The 20,717-nt window shown below is 48.1% G+C and overlaps 1 protein-coding gene across 4 annotated transcripts in view; it reads right to left on the bottom strand.

Annotated features, from left to right (window-relative positions):
- The window catches only part of LOC122558625 (docking protein 4), a 101,015-nt gene that overhangs the window by 60,363 nt on the left and 19,935 nt on the right, over positions 1 to 20,717 (bottom strand). The window contains exon 2 of one of the 4 annotated variants that reach the window (XM_043707415.2): positions 10,998 to 11,109. The exons of the other annotated variants lie outside the window; for them this stretch is intronic. The gene's annotated coding sequence lies outside the window, so the exon portion shown is untranslated. The remainder of the gene's footprint in view (positions 1 to 10,997; positions 11,110 to 20,717) is intronic. 4 annotated transcript variants of the gene reach the window in all.

Genomic DNA, 20,717 nt, shown 5'->3' with positions numbered 1-20,717 from the left:
CATTCAGGGGCAATGTTAACAGCCCCAGCTTCTCCAATCAAACTCGGACGTTTCTCTCTGGAGAGAAGGAGGAAGAGAGGTGACCTGATCAAGGTATACAAGATAATGAGAGGAATGGATAGAGTCAATAGCCAGAGACTTTTCCCCAGGGCAGGATTGATTGGTACGAAGGGTCATAGTTTTAAGATATTAGGAATAAGGTACAGAGAGGACGTCAGAGAAAGTTTCTTTATGCAGAGAGCTGTGAATGCATGGAATGCATTGCCAGCAGTGGTGGTGGAAGCAGAGTCATTAGGGACATTTAAGCAACTGCTGGACATGCACATGAAGGGTGCATCAGTTAAGTTATTATAGTTTACATTACAATTAAAGCTTGGCACAATATTGTGGGCCAAAGGGTCTGTTCTGTGTTGTACTTTTCTATGTTCTATGTATAAATTCCCTCACCTCCCGACCCATTCTGGTGAATCTCCTCTGCACCCTCTCCAGAACTCTCACATTTTATCTAAAGTGTGAGGAACACAAATGGACATAGAACTCTCATTGTGGCCTGACCAGAGTTCTATAAACATTTGATGTAACCTCCCTGTTTCTGTTCTGAATCTCTATTTATCAAGTTCCCATTGCTTTTCTATAGATTCTCTCTTATGTCCTGCAATGAACTTTGAAGTTAGCAATGAACCCCCAGCTTTCATTGTCACTGCTCACGCTTTCAATCTGGGTCTTTAAACCTATATTTGCCTCTCCTTATCCCTTCTACCAACACACATCCCATTAAATTCCATCTGACATGTCTCCATCCGTTCTGTTAGCCTATTAATTTCATGAGGCAATCTATTAACACCATCCTCACTGATCGACACTCCTCCATGTTTAGTACCACTGGCGGAGTTATTGCTATGTTCTAGTGGTCCTTAGAAAACATCCTCCAGTCAGTAAAATCACCCTTTAGCATGACTCCCTGTTTGGGTTGAACCTAGCTTTTGATCCAGTCTGAAACTAACCTGAAACGTTACTCTGAGCTGCCAGCTGGTTTTTAATGTAACACTTGATCAGGTCTCATAGAACATTACAGTGCAGTACAGGCCCTTCGGCCCTCGATGTTGTGCCGCCCTGTCGTACTAATCTGAAGCCCATCCCACCTACACTATTCCATGTACGTCCATTTGCCTGTCCAATTTTCGACTTAAATGCACTTAAACTTGGCGAATCTACTACTGATGCAGGCAAAGCATTCCATACCTTTACTACTCTCTGAGTAAAGAAACTACCTCTGACACCTGCCTCATACCTATCTCCCCTCACTTTAAAGTTGTGTCCCCTCGTGTTTGCCGTCCCCCTACTTGGAAAAAGGCTCTCCCTGTCCACCCTGTCTAACCCTCTGATTATCTTGTATGTCTCTATTAAGTCACCTCTCAACCTCCTTCTCTCTAACGAGAACAGCCTCAACACCCTCAACCTTTCCTCGTAAGACATTCCTTCCATACCAGGCAACATCCTAGTAAATCTCCTCTGCACCCTTTCCAAAGCTTCCACATCCTTCTTATAATGCAGTGACCAGAACTGTAAACAGTACTCCAAGTGTGGCCATACCAGAGCTTTGTACAACTGCAGCATAACCTCCTAGTTCCGGAACTAGGAGGCGGAAGAGATTGGGGAGACACTGAATGAATACTTTTCTTCAGTATTTACTCAGGAACAGGGCATTGTCGTCGATGTGAAAACTGAGTCACAAATAAGTAGAATGGATGGCTTTGAGGTATGTAGAGAAGAGGTGTTGGAAATCCTGGAAAAGGTGAAAATAGATAAGTCCCCTGGGCCTGATGGCATTTATCCTAGGATTCTCTGGGAAGCAAGGGAGGAGATTGCAGAGCCATTGGCCTTGATTTTTATGTCCTCTTTGTCTACAGGAGTAGTGCCAGAAGACTGGAGGATAGCAAATGTGGTTCCCTTGTTCAAAAAGGGGAGTAGGGATAACCCTAGTAACTATAAGCCGGTGAGTCTCACTTCTGTTGTGGGCAAAGTCTTAGAGAGAATTGTAAGGGATAGGATTTATGCACATCTGGATAGGAATAATGTGATCAAGGATAGTCAGCATGGTTTTGTGAAGGGCAGGTCGTGCCTCACAAACCTTATTGAATTCTTTGAAAAGGTGACGAAGGAGGTTGATGAGGGGAAAGCGGTAGATGTGGTATATATGGATTTTAGTAAGGCGTTTGATAAGGTTCCCCATGGTAGGCTACTGCAGAAAATACGGAGATATGGCATTGAGGGTGAGTTGGAGGTTTGGATTAGGAATTGGCTGGATGGAAGAAGACAGAGGGTAGTAGTTGATGGCAAAGTTTCTTCATGGAGTGCCGTCACTAGCGGTGTTCCGCAAGGATCTGTTTTGGGACCATTGCTGTTTGTCATTTTTATAAATGACCTGGAAGAGGGGTTAGAAGGTTGGGTGAGCAAGTTTGCGGATGATACAAAAGTCGGAGGAGTTGTTGACAGTGAGGAAGGATGTGGCAGGTTACAGCAGGATATAGAGAAGCTGCAGAGCTGGGCAGAAAGGTGGCAAATGGAATTCAATGTAGCTAAGTGTGAGGTGATTCACTTTGGGAAGAATAACAAAAAGATGGGGTACTGGGCTAATGGTCGGATACTTGGTAGTGTGGAAGAGCAGAGGGATCTTGGTGTCCATGTACACAGATCTCTGAAAGTTGCCACCCAGGTAAATAGTGCGGTGAGGAAGGCATATGGCGTACTGGCTTTTATTGGTAGAGGACTTGAGTTCCGGAGTCCTGAGGTCATGATGCAGTTGTATAAGACTCTGGTGCGGCCGCATCTGGAGTATTGTGTGCAGTTTTGGTCGCCATACTATAGGAAGGATGTGGAGGCACTGGAACGGGTGCAGAGGAGGTTTACCAGGATGTTGCCTGGTATGGAAGGAAGATCGTATGAGGAAAGACTGAGACACTTGGGGCTGTTTTCATTAGAGAAAAGAAGGTTTAGGGGTGACTTGATTGAGGTGTACAAGATGATTAGGGGGTTAGATAGGGTTGACAGTGTGAACCTTTTCCCGCGTATGGAGTCGGGTATTACAAGGGGGCATAGCTTTAAATTAAGGGGGGGTAGATATAGGACTGAAGTTAGGGGTAGGTTCTTCACTCAGCGAGTCGTAAGTTCATGGAATGCCCTGCCAGTAGCAGTGGTGGACTCTCCCTCTTTATGGGCATTTAAGCGGGCATTGGATAGGTATATGGAGGATAGTGGGTTAGTATAGGTTAGGTGGGCTTGGATCGGCGCAACATCGAGGGCCAAAGGGCCTGTACTGCGCTGTATTCTTCTATGTTCTAACTCAATCCCTCTATTAATAAAGGCCAAGACACTGCATGCCTTCTTAACAACCCTGTCAATCTGGATGGCAACTTTCAGGGATCTGTGTACATGAACACAGAGATCTCTCTGCTCATCTACACTACCAAGAATCTTACCATTAGCCCAGTACTTTGCATTCCGATTACTCCGTCCAAAGTGTATCACCTCACACTTGTCCACATTAAATTCCGCCCCTGGGAACCAAAATTGTAGGACAGGTACATAAGAGGATGAGAGTAGGGAGTTCCCAAAATCTGACACTGGCAAGCGAGAACCTTCCTTCCTTTTCTATTCATGTATTCATCCAAGTGCATCTTGAATGTTACCCGAGTTTGTATCCACCACCTCCTCCACCTCATCCTGTGTGTGAAAAACTTGCCGAGCAGATCCCTTTAAACCAACTCTCTCCCCCACCCTGGCACCTTGAACCTATGTCCTCTAGGAATTGATCCTCTCCCCGCTGGGAAAAAGCCTCATACTTTCCACTTTATCCATGTTAGAACATAGAACATAGAAGAATACAGCGCAGTACAGGCCCTTCGGCCCTCGATGTTGCGCCGATCCAAGCCCACCTAACCTACACTAGCCCACTATCCTCTATATGCCTATCCAATGCCCGCTTAAATGCCCATAATGAGGGAGAGTCCACCACTGCTACTGGCAGGGCATTCCATGAACTCACGACTCGCTGAGTAAAGAACCTACCCCTAACATCTGTCCTATACCTACCCCCGCTTAATTTAAAGCTATGCCCCCTTGTAATAGCTGACTCCATACGTGGAAAAAGATTCTCACTGTCGACCCTATCTAAACCCCTAATCATCTTGTACACCTCTATCAAGTCACCCCTAAACCTTCTTTTCTCCAATGAAAACAACCCCAAGTGCCTCAGCCTTTCCTCATACGATCTTTCTACCATACCAGGCAACATCCTGGTAAACCTCCTCTGCACCCGTTCCAGTGCCTCCACATCCTTCCTATAGTATGGCGACCAAAACTGCACACAATACTCCAGATGCTGCCGCACCAGAGTCTTATACAACTGCAACATGACCCCAGGACTCCGGAACTCAATTCCTCTACCAATAAAAGCCAGTACGCCATATGCCTTCTTCACCGCACTATTTACCTGGGTGGCAACTTTCAAAGATTTGTGTACATGGACACCAAGATCCCTCTGCTCATCCACACTACCAAGTATCCGACCGTTAGCCCAGTACCCCATCTTTTTATTACTCTTACCAAAGTGAATCACCTCACACTTAGCTACATTGAACTCCATTTGCCACCTTTCTGCCCAGTTCTGCAGCCTATCTATATCCTGCTGTAACCTGCCACATCCTTCCTCACTGTCTACAACTCCTCCGACTTTCGTATCATCCGCAAACTTGCTCACCCAACCTTCTAACCCCTCCTCCAGGTCATTTATAAAAATGACAAACAGCAATGGTCCCAAAACAGATCCTTGCGGAACACCGCTAGTGACGGCACTCCAAGATGAACCTTTGCCATCAACTACTACCCTCTGTCTTCTTCCAGCCAGCCAACTCCTAATCCAAACCTCCAACTCACCCTCAATGCCATACCTCCGGATTTTTTGCAGTAGTCTACCATGGGGAACCTTATCAAACGCCTTACTAAAATCCATATACACCACATCTACTGCTTTCCCCTCGTCCACCTCCTTAGTCACCTTCTCAAAGAATTCAATAAGGTTTGTGAGGCACGACCTGCCCTTCACAAAACCATGCTGACTATCCTTGATCACATTATTCCTATCCAGATGTTCATAAATCCTATCCCTTACAATTGTCTCTAAGATTTTGCCCACAACAGAAGTGAGACTCACCGGCCTATAGTTACTAGGGTTATCCCTACTCCCCTTCTTGAACAAGGGAACCACATTTGCTAGCCTCCTATCTTCTGGCACTACTCCTGTAGACAACGAGGATAAAAATCAAGGCCAATGGCTCTGCAATCTCCTCCCTTGCTTCCCAGAGAATCCTAGGATAAATGCCATCAGGCCCAGGGGACTTATCTATTTTCACCCTTTCCAGAATTTCCAACACCTCTTCTCTACATACCTCAAAGTCATCCATTCTACTTAATTGTGACTCAGTACTCACATTGACAACAATGTCCTGTTCCTGATTGAATACTGACGAAAAGTATTCATTCAGTGTCTCCCCAATCTCTTCCGCCTCCACACGCAACTTCCCACTACTATCCTTGACTGGACCTATTCCTACCCTAGTCATTCTTTTATTCCTGACATACCTATAGAAAGCCTTAGGGTTTTCCCTAATCCTACCAACTAAGGACCTTTCATGTCCCCTCCTTGCTGCTCTTAGCTCTCTCTTCAGGTCCTTCCTGGCTACCTTATAACTCTCAATCGCCCCAATTGAACCTTCACGCCTCATCTTTACATAGGCCGCCCTCTTCCATTTAACAAGGGATTCCAATTCCTTATTAAACCACGGCTCCCTCACATGACCCTTTCCTCCCTGCCTGACGGGTACATACTTATCAAGGACACTCAATAGTTGCTCCTTGAACAAGCTCCACATATCAATTACACTCTTGCCTTGAAGCTTACTTTTCCAGGCCACACATCCTAAGTCATGCCTCACAGCATCATAATTTCCCTGCCCCCAGCTATAACTCTTGCCCTGTAGTGCACACTTATCCCTCTCCATCACTAGAGTAAAAGTCACCGAATTGTGGTCACTGTCCCCAAAGTGCTCACCTACCTCTAATTCTAACACCTGGCCTGGTTCATTACCCAGAACCAAATCCAGTATGGCCTCACCTCTTGTTGGCCTATCTACATATTGTGTCAGGAAACCCTCCTGCACACATTGGACAAACACTGACCCATCTAACGAACTTGAGCTATAGCTTTCCCAATCAATATCAGGAAAGTTAAAGTCCCCCATAATAACCACCCTATTACTTTCACTCTTCTCTTGAATCATTCTCGCAATCCTTTCTTCTACGTTTCTAGGACTATTAGGAGGCCTGTAAAAAACTCCTAACAGGGTGAGCTCACCTTTCCTATTCCTAACCTCAGCCCAAACTACCTCAGATGGCGAGTCTTCATCCATCGTCCTTTCCATAGCTGTAATACTATCTTTGACAAGCAATGCCACACCTCCCCCTCTTTTACCCCCACCTCTGACCCTACTAAAACATTTAAACCCTGGAACCTGCAACAGCCAATCCTGTCCCTGTTCTACCCATGTCTCCGTAATAGCCACAACATCGAAGTCCCAGGTACCAACCCACGCTGCAAGTTCACCTACCTTATTCCGTATACTTCTTGCATTGAAGTATACACACTTCAAACCACTTTCCTGTTTACAGGCACCCTCCTTTGAAATTGATGCCATGTTCCTAACCTCCCTACACTCCAGGTCCTGCACCCTAAAGCTACAGTCTGGGTTCCCATGCCCCTGCAGAGTTAGTTTAAACCCCCTCCAAGAGCACTAGCAAACCTCCCACCAAGGATACTGGTGCCCCTCAGGTTCAGGTGTAGACCATCCTGTTTATAGAGGTCCCACCTTCCCCAGAAAGAACCCCAGTTATCCAAATACCGGAATCCCTCCCTCCTGCACCATCCCTGTAGCCACGCATTTAACTGTTCTCTCTCCCTGTTCCTCGACTCTCTATCACGTGGCACGGGTAACAAACCAGAGACAACAACTCTGTTCGTTCTAACTCTGAGCTTCCAGCCTAGCTCCCTGAAAGCCTGCCTAACATCCTCAGCGCTCCTCCTACCTATGTCATTGGTGCCAATGTGGACCACGACTTCGGGCTGCTCCCCCTCCCCCTTAAGGACCCGGAAAACACGATCAGAGACATCACGTACCCTTGCACCTGGGAGGCAACATACCAAACGTGAGTCTCTCTTGTTCCCACAAAACCGCCTATCTGTGCCCCGAACTATCGAGTCCCCAATTACTATTGCTCTGCTCTTCTCCACCCTTCCCTTCTGAGTAACGGGGACAGGCTCCGTGCCAGAGGCCTGAGCCCCGTTACTTACCCCTGGTAAGTCCCCCCCCCCCCACAAGTATCCAAAACGGTATACTTGTTCTTGAGGGGAACGGTCGCAGGGGGTCCCTGCACTGGCTGCTTCCTCCCAGTCCCCCTCACTGTCACCCATCTATCTGCCATCTTTGGAGTTACTACTTCCCTAAAGCTCCGATCTATGACCCCCTCTGCCTCCTGAATGTTATTCACAATCTTACAGACTTCTACCAAGTAGTCCCTCGACCCCCCTGAGTTCCAGTGAAAATGAATCCAATCTACCAACCTTCCTTCATAGCTAAAATCCTCAAACCAGGCAACGTCCTGGTAAACCTTTTCTGTACCGTCTCCAAAGCAGCTACATCCTTCTGGTAGTGTGACGACCAGAACTATACACAACAAGTAACAAGCTTGTTGTGTGACACTGTGTCAAATGTCTATTGGAAGTCTATGCACATCACAGCCACAGCATAACCCTGATCAACCCTCTATTACCTCTTCAAAACAAAACTTTAGCAATTTAGTTAACCATGATTTATCCTCAAGAAATTCATGCTGGCTCTCATGGTTTGCCTGCAGGTGCCCAGGTGATTGGCCATATTGTCCCAAGTTTATTATTTCTAAAAGTCCCAGCACCCATACAGGATAAACCAACTGTTCTGGCAATACAGGGAGCACAATGGAAGCTTACCAGACTGATTTCTGGAATGGCAGGATTGAGGTATAAAGAGAGCTTGGATTGATTACGACTGTATTCAATGCAATTTAGAAGAATGAGGGGAGATCTCACAGAAACTTATAAAATTCTAACAGGACTGGACAGGGTAAACATCCAGGGAAGCATGTTCCTGATGAGCAGGGAGTCCAGCACCAGGGGTTTAAGGATAAGCAGCACACTGTTTTGGACTAAGATGAAGAGAAATTTCTACACGCAGACAGTGACGAGCCTGTGAAATTCTCTGCTACAGAAAAAGGTAGAGGCCAAAACATTGAATGTTTTCAAGGAGTTAGATATGATTCTTAGGGCTAAAGAGATCAAAGTGTGGCCAGATAGGCCGCTCAAAATGATGGATTTATGATCTATTTAACAAGAATGGGCAACAACTGAGGCATGCTGGGAGATGGAGGCAAACCTTGACCAAAGTGGCTGTGCTAATAAACATGCTGCAGAATTCTGACAGGCTGCAGCTACACACAGTATGTAAGTGACTGGTAGCTGCAGACCACACAATACACAGTACACACCCAAATTTGGGTTTGAATAGGGTTGACCGGAAACATCGGGGTGTGTACCAGACAAAGGAGGGGGCTACATGCTGCCCAACAGCTCCAGGAATGTATGCCAAAGGACCACCCTACCATCGACATGCCAACACCTGGCTGGGTCTGATCGATCAGGGTGAACGAACCTGCTCAATCCAGTAAGGACCCTCCCAAAAAGGCACAAACACTTTCAGGTGTAAGAATTGCCACAATACCATGCTGAGCAACAGTAACTTGAGACCAACCACTGAGAAGGGAAGACACCCCTGAGAGACCATGGGGAGAAGATCAGACAACCATCACCACCTGGATCAAGGCCAAGATCTGGTATGGTGGTACATGGTCCTCCAGAGTGAAGTTAGATTTGTAGGGTAAATCATTAGTTTGTATTGTATTTTGTTGTTATAGTATTGTGTCAAACAAATGAATATTATTGTTTATTATTAAGAGTTGACGAGCAGTTTCTTTGCTCGACAAAAATGAATGGAGAGAAAAGAGGAATGAAAACAGAGTGTGATGGTCAGTCATGATCGTATTATTTGGTGGAGGAGGATTGAAGGGCTGGATGGCCGGCCCCCAGTTTCTGTGTTTCTATTTAAATTTTCAGGCACCAATTCCAAGTCTATAGAAAACTGAAACGTTATGGCAAGTGCCTTCAAAATTTTGATCTCACTTTGCTCAAAATCCTTCAAGCACCTTATCCGGCCCACGGCGTGTCCCCACGGCCAGACCCCCCCACGGCGTGTCCCCAAGGCCAGACCCCCCACCCTGCAGTGTCTCCATGGCAAGACCCCCCCCCCCCCGCCACCAAGTGTCCGCACGGCCAGACCCCTCCCCGGGAGTATCCCCATGGCCAGACCTCCCCTGGAGTGTCCCCATGGCCAGACCCCCCCCCCCGGAGTGTCCCCACAGCTAGACCCCCCCACCACCCCCCCCCGGAGAGTCCCCACGGCCAGACACCTCCCCCGGAGTGTCCCCACGGCTAGACCCCCCCGCCACCCCCCCCGGAGAGTCCCCACGGCCAGACACCCCAGAGTGTCCCCATGGCCAGACTCACGGCGTGTCACCACGGCCAGACCCCCCCCAGAGTGTCCCCACGGTCTGACCCCCCCTGAGTGTCCCGAAGGTGTGTTCCCACGGCCAGACCCCCACCGTAGTGTCCCCACGGCCAGACTCACGGCGTGTCACCACGGCCAGACTCACGGAGTGTCACCATGGCCAGACCCTCCCCCAGAGTGTCCCCACGGCATGTCCCCATGGCCAGACCCCCCACCCCCGGAGTGTCCCCACGGCGTGTCCCCATGGCCAGACCCCCCACCCCGTAATGTCCCGACGGCGTGTTCCCACAGCCAGACCCCCCCCCCGGAGTGTCCCCACGGCCAGGCCCCTCGGAGTGTCCCCACGGCCAAACTCCCGGGAGTGTCCCCACGGCGTGTCCCCACGGCCAGACCCCCCCAGAGAGTGTCCCCACGGCCAGACCCCCCCAGAGAGTGTCCCCACGGCCAGACCCCCCCGGAGTGTCCCCACGGCCAGACCTCCCCGGAGTGTCCCCACGGCCAGACCCCCCCCGGAGTGTCCCCACGGCCAGACCCCCCTGGAGTGTCCCCACGGCCAGACCCCCCCGGAGTGTCCCCACGGCCAGACCCCCCGCCAGTGTCCCCAAGGCCAGACCCCCCGCCAGTGTCCCCACAGCCACAAACCCCCCACCCCCCCCTCTCCCCCCTCCGGAGCCTCCCCACGGCCAAACCCCCCGGAGCGTCTCCAACACCTTCTACCTTTTTAGCTTTGTTTCTTGGATTGCTTCTGGAAAGAAAGTGGCAAATTCAAGTGGAGGTGACACAGAGGGCTGCGCGGGAAATGCTGTCAACCAGAGAAAGCTGGAGCCATTAATCTGCAGAGAGGGAAGTGCGGCAGCTCAGCAATCCTTCAGTGTGTCTTGGGCACTGGGACCTTGCAGAACCAGCAGCCACAGTCTCCAGGATAAGAGAGAGAGTGAGGCTGGGAATGAGCTTTGGTATTTAGACATGGAACATCAAGACAGGCTCCACAAGATTTTCTGACAGAAACTGAGAGAAGGGCTCTGCAATTAGTGTCTGATCATTCACCCCATCCCCCTCCTTTGCCAGTCTAAATAATTAATATCAAGCTCTCCCCACCACCCAAGTTCCATAGTTAGCCTCAGTGTCATCTTCCTTCAGTGCCTGGAGGAATTGTCCGCAGCTCCCTGTGACAACTAATTGAAACACAGTAACAGCATCAAATCGCCAACACCCATATCGTCAGCAACCATGCAAATTGTGTAGCAATAAACTGGGTTGAGGAACATTCCAGGTTTGACCAGAGACCAGCAATCTGGGAGGTTTGATGCTCTTTGAGTGGAATCCAGCAATTTGAAAGCTGTAATTATCAGGCTCACATTCCTCAGCCCCAGGCTGCGACAGACATAGAACAGATAATCTGTGGGGGAGAAAAGGGAAACGGCAGCACTCAGTTCTGATGTGACTCAGAGTTTTGGATTGTTTTGTGTCATACTCTACTAGTAACTCCACCAGAGGAACGGGATATACTCAGGCATCAGTAAGGCAGCAATGAAAGTCGTATATTGATGAATTATTGCTCGGTGGGCCAGTATGTAACTATTGCTAAAAGCAGACATGAAGTTGATGTTTTTTGTCTTGCTGGACTTGCAAGAAAACCAACTTTATTTATTTGAGTTGTTTTCATGGGGTTGCAGCAGAACCTATAAACTGCCTAAATTAACTGACGAGATATAAACCAGGCAGGTCAACTCTAATCAGTCAGGAGATTGCTGTGGCAAACGCAGCAATGATTAGCAGACCTCATGACCCTTTCCACAATGAAAAGGGCATAGTAAACTCTACTTTGGAGGAACTAAACACAGCCGAAAATGTGTTGCTGGAAAAGCGCAGCAGGTCAGGCAGCATCCAAGGAGCAGGAGAATCGACGTTTCGGGCATGAGCCCTTCTTCAGGAATGAGGAAAGTGTGTCCAGCAGGATAAGATAAAAGGTAGGGAGGAGGGACTTGGGGGAGGGGCGTTGGAAATGCGAAAGGTGGAAGGAGGTTAAGGCGAGGGTGATAGGCCGGAGTGGGGTGGGGGCGGAGAGGTCAGGAAGAAGATTGCAGGTTAGGAAGGTGAGTTCGAGGGTTGGGACTGAGACAAGGTGGGGGAGGGGAAATGAGGAAACTGAAGAAATCTGAGTTCATCCCTTGTGGTTGGAGGGTTCCTAGGCGGAAGATGAGGCGCTCTTCCTCCAACCGTCGTGATGCTATGGTCTGGCGATGGAGGAGGCCAAGGACCTGCATGTCCTTGGTGGAGTGGGAGGGGGAGTTGAAGTGTTGAGCCACAGGGTGGTTGGGTTGGTTGGTCCGGGTGTCCCAGAGGTGTTCTCTGAAACGTTCTGCAAGTAGGCGGCCTGTCTCCCCAACATAGAGGAGGCCACATCGGGTGCAGCGGATGCAGTAAATGATGTGTGTGGAGGTGCAGGTGAATTTTTTTTTAGATTAGTTACAGTGTGGAAACAGGCCCTTCGGCCCAACAAGTCCACACCAACTCGCCGAAGCGTAACCCACCCAGACCCATTACCCCTACACCTAACACTAGGGGCAATTTAGCATGGCCAATTTGCCTAACCTGCACATTTTTTGGATTGTGGGAGGAAACCGGAGCACCCGGAGGAAACCCAAGTAGACACTGGGAGAATGTGCAAACTCCACACAGTCAGTCGCCTGAGGCGGGAATTGAACCCGGACGGATTTGTGGCGGATATGGAAGGATCCCTTGGGGCCTTGGAGGGAAGTGAGGGGGGAGGTGTGGGCGCAAGTTTTGCATTTCTTGCAGATGCAGGGGAAGGTGCCTGGAGTGGAGGTTGGGTTAGTGGGGGGTGTGGACCTGACGAGGGAGACACGGAGGGAGTGGTCTTTTTGGAACGCTGATCGGGGAGGGGAGGGAAATATATCCTTGGTGGTGGGGTCCATTTGGAGGTGGCGGAAATGACGACGGATGATACGATGTATATGGAGGTTGGTGGGGTGGTAGGTGAGGACCAGTGGGGTTCTGTCCTGGTGGCGGTTGGAGGGGCGGGGTTCAAGGGCGGAGGAGTGGGAAGTGGAGGAGATGCGGTGGAGGGCATCGTCAACCACATCTGAGGGGAGATTGCGGTCTTTGAAGAAGGAGGCCATCTGGGTTGTTAGGTATTGGAACTGGTCCTTCTGGGGGCAGATGCGGCGGAGACGAAGGAATTGGGAATATGGGATGGTGTTTTTACAGGGGGCAGGGTTGGAGGAGGTGTAGTCTAGGTAGCTGTGGGAGTCGGTCAGTTTATAGTAAATGTCCGTGTTGATTCGGTCGCCCGAGATAGAAATGGAGGGGTTGAGGAAGGGGAGGGAGGAGTCTGAGACAGTCCAGGTAAATTTGAGGTCGGGGTGGAAGGTGTTAGTAAAGTGGATGAACTGTTCAATCTCCTTGTGGGAGCACAAGGCAGCGCCGATACAGTCATCGATGTAGCGGAGGAAGAGCGCCTCATCTTCCGCCTAGGAACCCTCCAACCACAAGGGATGAACTCAGATTTCTCCAGTTTCCTCATTTCCCCTCCCCCCACCTTGTCTCAGTCCCAACCTTCGAACTCAGCACCACCTTCCTAACCTGCAATCTTCTTCCTGACCTCTCCGCCCCCACCCCCACTCCGGCCTATCACCCTCACCTTAACCTCCTTCCACCTTTCGCATTTCCAACGCCCCTCCCCCAAGTCCCTCCTCCCTACCTTTTATCTTATCCTGCTGGGCACACATTCCTCATTCCTGAAGAAGGGCTCAGGCCCGAAACGTCGATTCTCCTGCTCCTTGGATGCTGCCTGACCTGCTGCGCTTTTCCAGCAACACATTTTCAGCCCTGATCTCCAGCATCTGCAGTCCTCACTTTCTCCTAGAAACTAAACACAGACTGGGTGACCGTTTGCAGAACACCCCAACCTTCCAGATGATTTAATACGGTGTCCTGTTTGTATGTTCACTTCCCTGTACTCGGCGTGCTGCAATGCTCCAGGGAATCACAGTGAAACCTAGAGGGGCAACATCTCATTTTCAAACTAGGCACTTTACAGCCTTTTGGGCTCAATATCAAGTTCAACACCTTCAGATTGTGAATCCATTTCTTCCCTTCCTTTTAGCTTTGCTGGTTACATTCTCTGCCAAAAGGTGTGGCGCTGGAAAAGCCCAGACAGAGAGGCAGCATTCGAGGAACAGGAGAGTTGACGGTTTGAACATTAGCTCTTCATCAAGAAGGGGGATGGGCAAGGGGGCTGAGAGATAAATGGGAGGGGCATGGTAGCTGGGAATGCGATAGGCAGATGAAGGTGGGGGTGAAGGTGATTGGGACGGGATAGATAGGTGGGAAGGAAGAATGACAGGAAAGACAGTTCAAGAGGGCGGTGCTGAATTGGAGGATTGGACCGAGGATAAGGTGGGGGAGCGGAGATGAGAAAACTGGTGAAATCGACATTGATCTCATGTGGTTGGAGGGATCCAAGGCAGAAGATGAGACTTCCTCCAGATGTCGGGTGGTTAGGGTTTGGTGATGGAGATGGCCCAGGACATTCTCTGTCACCAAGAGCTCTCTCCCCTCCCCCCACACTTCAGTGGGACTATCTGTTCTTTCTAGTCTGGCAGGTAGACACACCATTTTTGTGCCATTCTCACATTCCAATCACTTAATCTTAACAATCAACATCCTTTCTCCTCCAGCACTCCACCCTCCTATTGTTGCCTCCTCCACACTTCACTTCAGCTTTGATAAAGAGTCGTCTAAAGTTGAAACATTAGTTTGATTTCTCCCCATGCATGCTGCCTGACCCGTTGTGATCTCCAGCAGTTTTTGTTTCCAGTATAGGTTCCATCATCTGCAGTAATTTGCTCCTGTAGTGTGTGGGCAAATTCGTTTTGGCAAACAGAACAGTGTCTTGTTCATTCATATATGCAGTTTCTAGCACATGCAAGTTAATCACACTACAAACCAATCTCTCAATCTTAATTTGATTTCAGGTGCCGTTCTAAACTCAGTCAGGATTACAGTACTTGTGTAATGTTGGCGAATAAAAGAATCACAGTTAAAGTTGAAGTCAGAAACATAGAAAATAGAGGCAGCTCTTTAAGCCATCATTCAATATGGATCGTGGCTGATCATGCAATCTCAGTATCCCATTTTGCCCGTTCCCCGTACCCCTCGATCCCTTTAGCCGCAAGAGCCACATCCAGCTCCCTCTTGAATCTATCTAATGAACGGATCCCAACAACTTCTCGTGGGAGAGAATTCCACAGCTTCACTACTCTCTGCGAGAAGAAATTCTTCCTCATGTCAATCCTGAATGGCTTACCCCTTATGCTCAGACTGTGAACCTTGGTTCTGAATTTCCCCAACACCAGGAGCATTCTTCCCACATCTAGCCTGTCCAGTCCCATCAGGATTTTATATGTTTCTCGGAGATTCCCCTCATTCTTCTAAATTCTAGTGAGTACAAGCCCAGTCAACCAAGTACTTTCTCATACACCATTCTGGGAATTTGCTGGACCCCCTCAATAGAAGGAATGTCCTTCCTCAGACTAGGAGACCAAAACTGCATAAAACACTCAAGGTGTGGCCTCACCAAGGCCCTGCAGAACTGCAGCAAGACATCCCTACTCTGATACACAAATCCTCTCGTTATGAAGGAAGCATGTCATTAACTTTCCGCACTGCACCTGCATGCCAACCTTCAGCGACTGACACTCAGGTCACAGAGTCACAGAGATGTACAGCACAGAAACAGACCCTTCGGTCCAACCCGTCCATGACGACCAGATATCCCAACCCAATCTAGTCCCACCTGCCAGCACCCGGCCCATATCCCTCCAAACCCTTCCTATCCATATACCCATCCAGATGCCTCTTAAATGTTGCAATTGTATCAGCCTCCACCACATCCTCTGGCAGCTCATTCCATACACGTACCACCCTGTGTGTGAAAAGGTTGCCCTTTAGGTCTCTTTTATATCTTTCCCCTCTCACCCTGAACCTTTGCCCTTTAGTTCTGGACTCCCCGACCTCAGGGAAAAGGCCTTGTCTATTTACCCTATCCGTGCCCCCTCATGATTTTATAAACCTCTATAAGATCACCCCTCAGCCTCCGACGCTCCAGGGAAAACAGCCCCAGCCTGTTCAGCCTCTCCCTGTAGCTCAAATCCTCACAACATCCTTGTAAATCTTTTCTGAACCCTTTCAAGTTTCACAACATCTTTCCGATAGGAAGGAGACCAGAATTGCACACAATATTCCAACAGTGGCCTAACCAATGTCCTGTACAGCTGTAACCATGACCTCCCAACTCCTGTACTCAATACGCTGACTAATAAAGGAAAGCATACCAAACGCCTTCTTCACTATCCTATCTACCTGTGACTCCACTTTCAAGGAGCTATGAACCTGCACTCCAAGGTCTCTTTGTTCAGCAACACTCCCTAGGAATTTACCATTAAGTGTATAAAGCTTAAAAATGTGTTGCTGGAAAAGCGCAGCAGGTCAGGCAGCATCAAAGGAGAAAGAGAATCGACATTTCAGGCATAAGCCCTTCTTCAGGAATCAAGTGTATAAACCCCGCTAGGATTTGCTTTCCCATCTCGTTGCATTTCACCTTTTCCTAAACTGCCACCATTTAGACAATAATCTGCCTTCCTGGTTTTGTGACCAAAATGACGAAAAGCAGTGGACCCAGCGCCGATCCTTGTGGCACATTCTTTAGTCACAGGCCTCCAGTCTGAAAAACAATCCCTCCACCATCACCCTCTGTCTTCTACCTTTGAGCCAGTTCTGTATTTATATGGCTAGGTTTTCCCTGTATTTTGTGTGATTTAACCTTGCTAACCAACCTACCATGAGGATTCTTGTCAAATGCCTTACTGAAGTCAATGTAGATCATGCCCACCGCTCTGCCCTCTACAACCCTCTTTGTTACTTCTTCAAAAACTCAAGTTTGTGAGACATGATTTAAAGCAAAGGGGATGGAGGCCAGTGCAGTTGCATGCTCCTCCTGAAGGTATATAGGAGTTAAGGGTCACTACTGGTGGCCCTGCTAACTTTGCCTGTGAGAAGTGCACCAAACTCCAGCTCCTCACAGACCGTGTTCGGGAATTGGAACTGGATGAACTTCGGATCATTCAGGAGGCTGAAGGGGTGATAGAGAGGGATCATAGGGAGGTAGTCACACCCGAGTTACAGGACAAAGGTAGCTGGGTGACCTCAGGAGAGGGAAAGGGAATAGGCAGACAGTGGCTGTTCCCCTCAATAACATGTATACCATTTTGGATACTGTTGAGAGGGGGATAACCAGGTCTCTCGCATTGAGCCTGCCTCTGTGGAATGGAGGAGAACAGGAGAGCAACAGTGATAGGCGATTCAATCATGAGAGAACAGACAGGAGATATTAATGGTCGCGAGCAGGAGTCCCGGATAGTGTGTTGCCTCCTGACTGCTAGGGTCAGGGATGTCTCTGATTGCATCTACAGGAACCTTAAGGGGGAGAGAGAGCAGCCAGAAGTCATGGTACACATCGGTACTAGTGACATAGGTAGCAAATGGGAGGGGAACACGAAAAGAGAATAAAGGGAGTTAGGTTGGAATCTAGAAAGCAGGACAAGCAGAGGAGTAATCTCAAGATTGCTACCACTGCCACGTGTTAGTGAGGTGAGGAATAGAGAGTGAGTACAGCTGTAGAGCTGGTGTAGGAGGGAGGGCTTCAGATGCATGGATCATTGGGGTGCCTTCTGGGGAAGGTGGGACTTGTACAAGGAAGACAGGTTGCATCTGAACTAGAGGGGTATCAATATCCTGAGCAGGTCGTTTACTCAAGCTCTTCAGGAGGGTTTAAACAAGATTGGCAGCGGGGGTGGGGGATGTGAGCTGCACACCAGATGATGGAGCAAGTAGTGAACAGCCAGATACTGCATGCAGAGAGTTTGTGAGGAGGGATAGGCACTTTATAAGGAAAAGATGCAGTCAGTGTGATGGGTTGAAGTCTGTCTATTTTAATGCAAGAAATATTAAGGAATAATGGTGACGAACTTAGAGCCTGGATCAGTATTTGGAACTATGATGTTTGGGCCATATGGATATCACGGAGAGGAATGGTAGCTGGATGTTCCAGAGTTTGGATCTTTCAAAAGGAAGAGGGGGAAGATAAAGGATGTGGGAGAGTGGCCTTGCTAATCAGGGATAGTATCATAGCTGCAGAAAGGGAGGGTGGCAAGGAGGGTTTGTCTACAGAGTCAGTGTGGGTGGGGATCAGAAACAGGAAAGGAGCAGCCACCTTTTTGGGAGTTTTCTACAGGCCTCCCAATAGCAACAGAGACACAGAGGAGCAGATTGGGAGGCAGATTTTGGAAATGTGTAGAAGTAATAGGGTTTTGCCATGGGTGTCTGCAACTTCCCTAATATTGATTAGAACCTAGTCAGTTCAAATAGTTTGAAATGGAGTAATTTTGGTCAAGTGTGTCCAGGAAGGGTTCCTGATGCAATATGTAGATACACCAACTAGAGGTGAGGCCATATTGGATTTGGTGCTTGGCAATGAACCAGGCCAGGTGTCAGATCTCTCGGTGGGAGAGCATTTTGGTGATAATGATCACAATTCCCTGATCTTTACTGTACTCATGGAGAGGGATAGGAGCAAATGATATGGGCAAGTATTTAATTGGGGCAGGGTGAATTACAATGCTATGAGACAGGAACTGGGGCACCTAGATTAGGAACAGATGTTCTTAGGGAAATGCATGACAGAAATGTGGGAGTTGTTTAGGGAGTATTTGTGTGTGCTGGATAGGTTTGTCCATGGAAGGGATGGTCGGGTGAAGGAACCTTGTGTGACAAGGGATATGGAATGTCTAGTCAACAGGGAGAAGGAAATTTACTTAAGACTAAGGAAGCAAGGATCAGGCAGGGCCCCAGAGGGTTACAAGGTAACCAGAAAGGAACTGAAGAATGGACTTAGGAGAGCTAGAAGGGGGTAGGAGAAAGCATTAGCGGATAGGATTAAGGAAAACCCGAAGGCTTTCTGCACTTATGTGACAAACAAGAGGATGGACAGCATGAGGGTAGGGCTGATCAGAGACAGTGGAGGGAACTTGTGCCTGGAGTCAGAGGAAACAGGGCAGAGGTCCTTAATAAATACATTGCTAGTCGTGTTCACTACTGAGGGGGACCTTGATGTTTCTGAGGACAGCAAGAAACAGATTGATATGTGTTTTGTGATTTTTAGAAATTTCTTAGATGAGGAAGTGAAAGGGTGGGTTAGTAAGTTTGCCGATGACATGAAGGTTTGTGGAGTTGTGGATAATGTGGACAGGTGTTGTAGGTTGCAATGAGACATTGACAGGATGCAGAGCTGGGCTGAGAAGTGGTAGATGGAGTTCAACCTGGAAAAGTGTGAAGTAATTTACTTTGGAAGATCAAATATCAATGCAGAATGCAGGGTTAAGGACAGGATTCTTGGCAGTGTGGAGGAACAGAGGGACGTGGGGGTCCACGTACATAGATCCCTCAAAGTTGTTATCCACATTGATAGGGTTGTTAAGATGACATATGGTCTGTTGGCTTTCATTAACAGGGGGATTGAGTTTAAGAGCCGCAAGGTTATGCTGCAGCTCTATAGAGTCCTGGTTAGATCACACTTGGAATATTGTGTTCAGTTCTAGTTGCCTCATTATAGCAATGATGTGTAAGGTTTGGAGAGGGTGCAGAGGACATTTACCAGGATCCTGTCTGGACTGGAGGGCATTTCTTATGAAGAAAGATTGAGGGAGCTGGGGCTTTCTCATTGGAGCAAAGAAGGATGAGAGGTGACTTGATAACAGTGACAAGATGATGAGAGGCATAGATAGAGTGAATAGCCAGAATAGCCAGAGACTTTTTCCCAGGTTTGAAATGTCCATTTTAAGGTGATTGGAGGAAGGTATAGGGGAGATGTCAGAGGTAGGTTCTTTACACAGAGAGTGGTGGGTGTGTGGAATGCACTGCCAGCGGTGGGAGTAGAGTCAGAGACATTAAGCGACTCTTGGAAAGACTCTTGGATGGAAGTTAGTACAATAAGGGGATGTAGGTTGGTCTGACCTTAGAGTTGGATGGATGGCCAGCACAGCACTGAGGGCGAAGGGCCTTTACTGTGCTGTACTGTTCTATGCTTTATGTTGTATGATTTCCCATGCATAAAGCCATGTTAACTGTCTCTAATCAACCCTTGCCTTTCCAAATACAAAGTCTCAACTGATAAAAGCAAGTCTTATGTACGCCTTCTAAACTATCCTATCAAACTATCTTCCCACCTTCAGGGATCTGTGGATAAACATTCTGTTTCTCTGAGCTTTGTAGTGTCCTGCCATTCATTGAGTATTCCCTTGTCTTATTACATCTTCCAAAATGAATCAATTCACATTTACCAGGGTTAAATTCCATCTATCATTGACGTGCCCATCTGGCCAATCCATGGAATTGTGGGTGGAGATTTCTCTCCTTTTAATTTCCCAAATATGCTATTCATTCTCAAAACTTCCTCAATTGTTCTGAGGTAGTCATATTTGACTCAAAATATTCATGTTCTCTCTCTGCAGTTGCTGTCAGATCTGCTGAGTTTCTGCAGTATTGCCTGTTTTTGTTACTCAATTGTTACCAGTTTCACCATTTTCAATACATCATCACTGGCCTCAGTCCCGTCTGAGTGCACACCCAGCTTAACTGACTGATCAAACTTCCCAATGAGTCTGTTTCTTCCCTGGATGTGAAATCATCTTTCTGTGAGGACCTAACTCAGCTCATTCAGATACAAGTTACACTTTTGAAGTAAGCTCATTGAACTAAGTTTCTCCCAATATATTCTGATTAATGTCTAAGATTAAATATTTAAAGGTCCGCAAACCTTCTCGATAATAAATTGCTCAAATTCCATCGAACCTCCCCTCGCATCACAAAAACGCATAAGACTTTCTCTTTGGAATTCGAGAAGGATGTTCCCGGATTTGCTTTCAG

This window comes from Chiloscyllium plagiosum, unplaced genomic scaffold (assembly GCF_037043375.1).
Source record: "Chiloscyllium plagiosum isolate Xiang-an unplaced genomic scaffold, Cpla_swu_hap1 HiC_scaffold_17, whole genome shotgun sequence".
Lineage (NCBI taxonomy): Eukaryota > Metazoa > Chordata > Chondrichthyes > Orectolobiformes > Hemiscylliidae > Chiloscyllium > Chiloscyllium plagiosum.
Note: the sequence above shows the minus strand (reverse complement) of the source record. Positions and strands in the feature narration are given on the sequence as shown.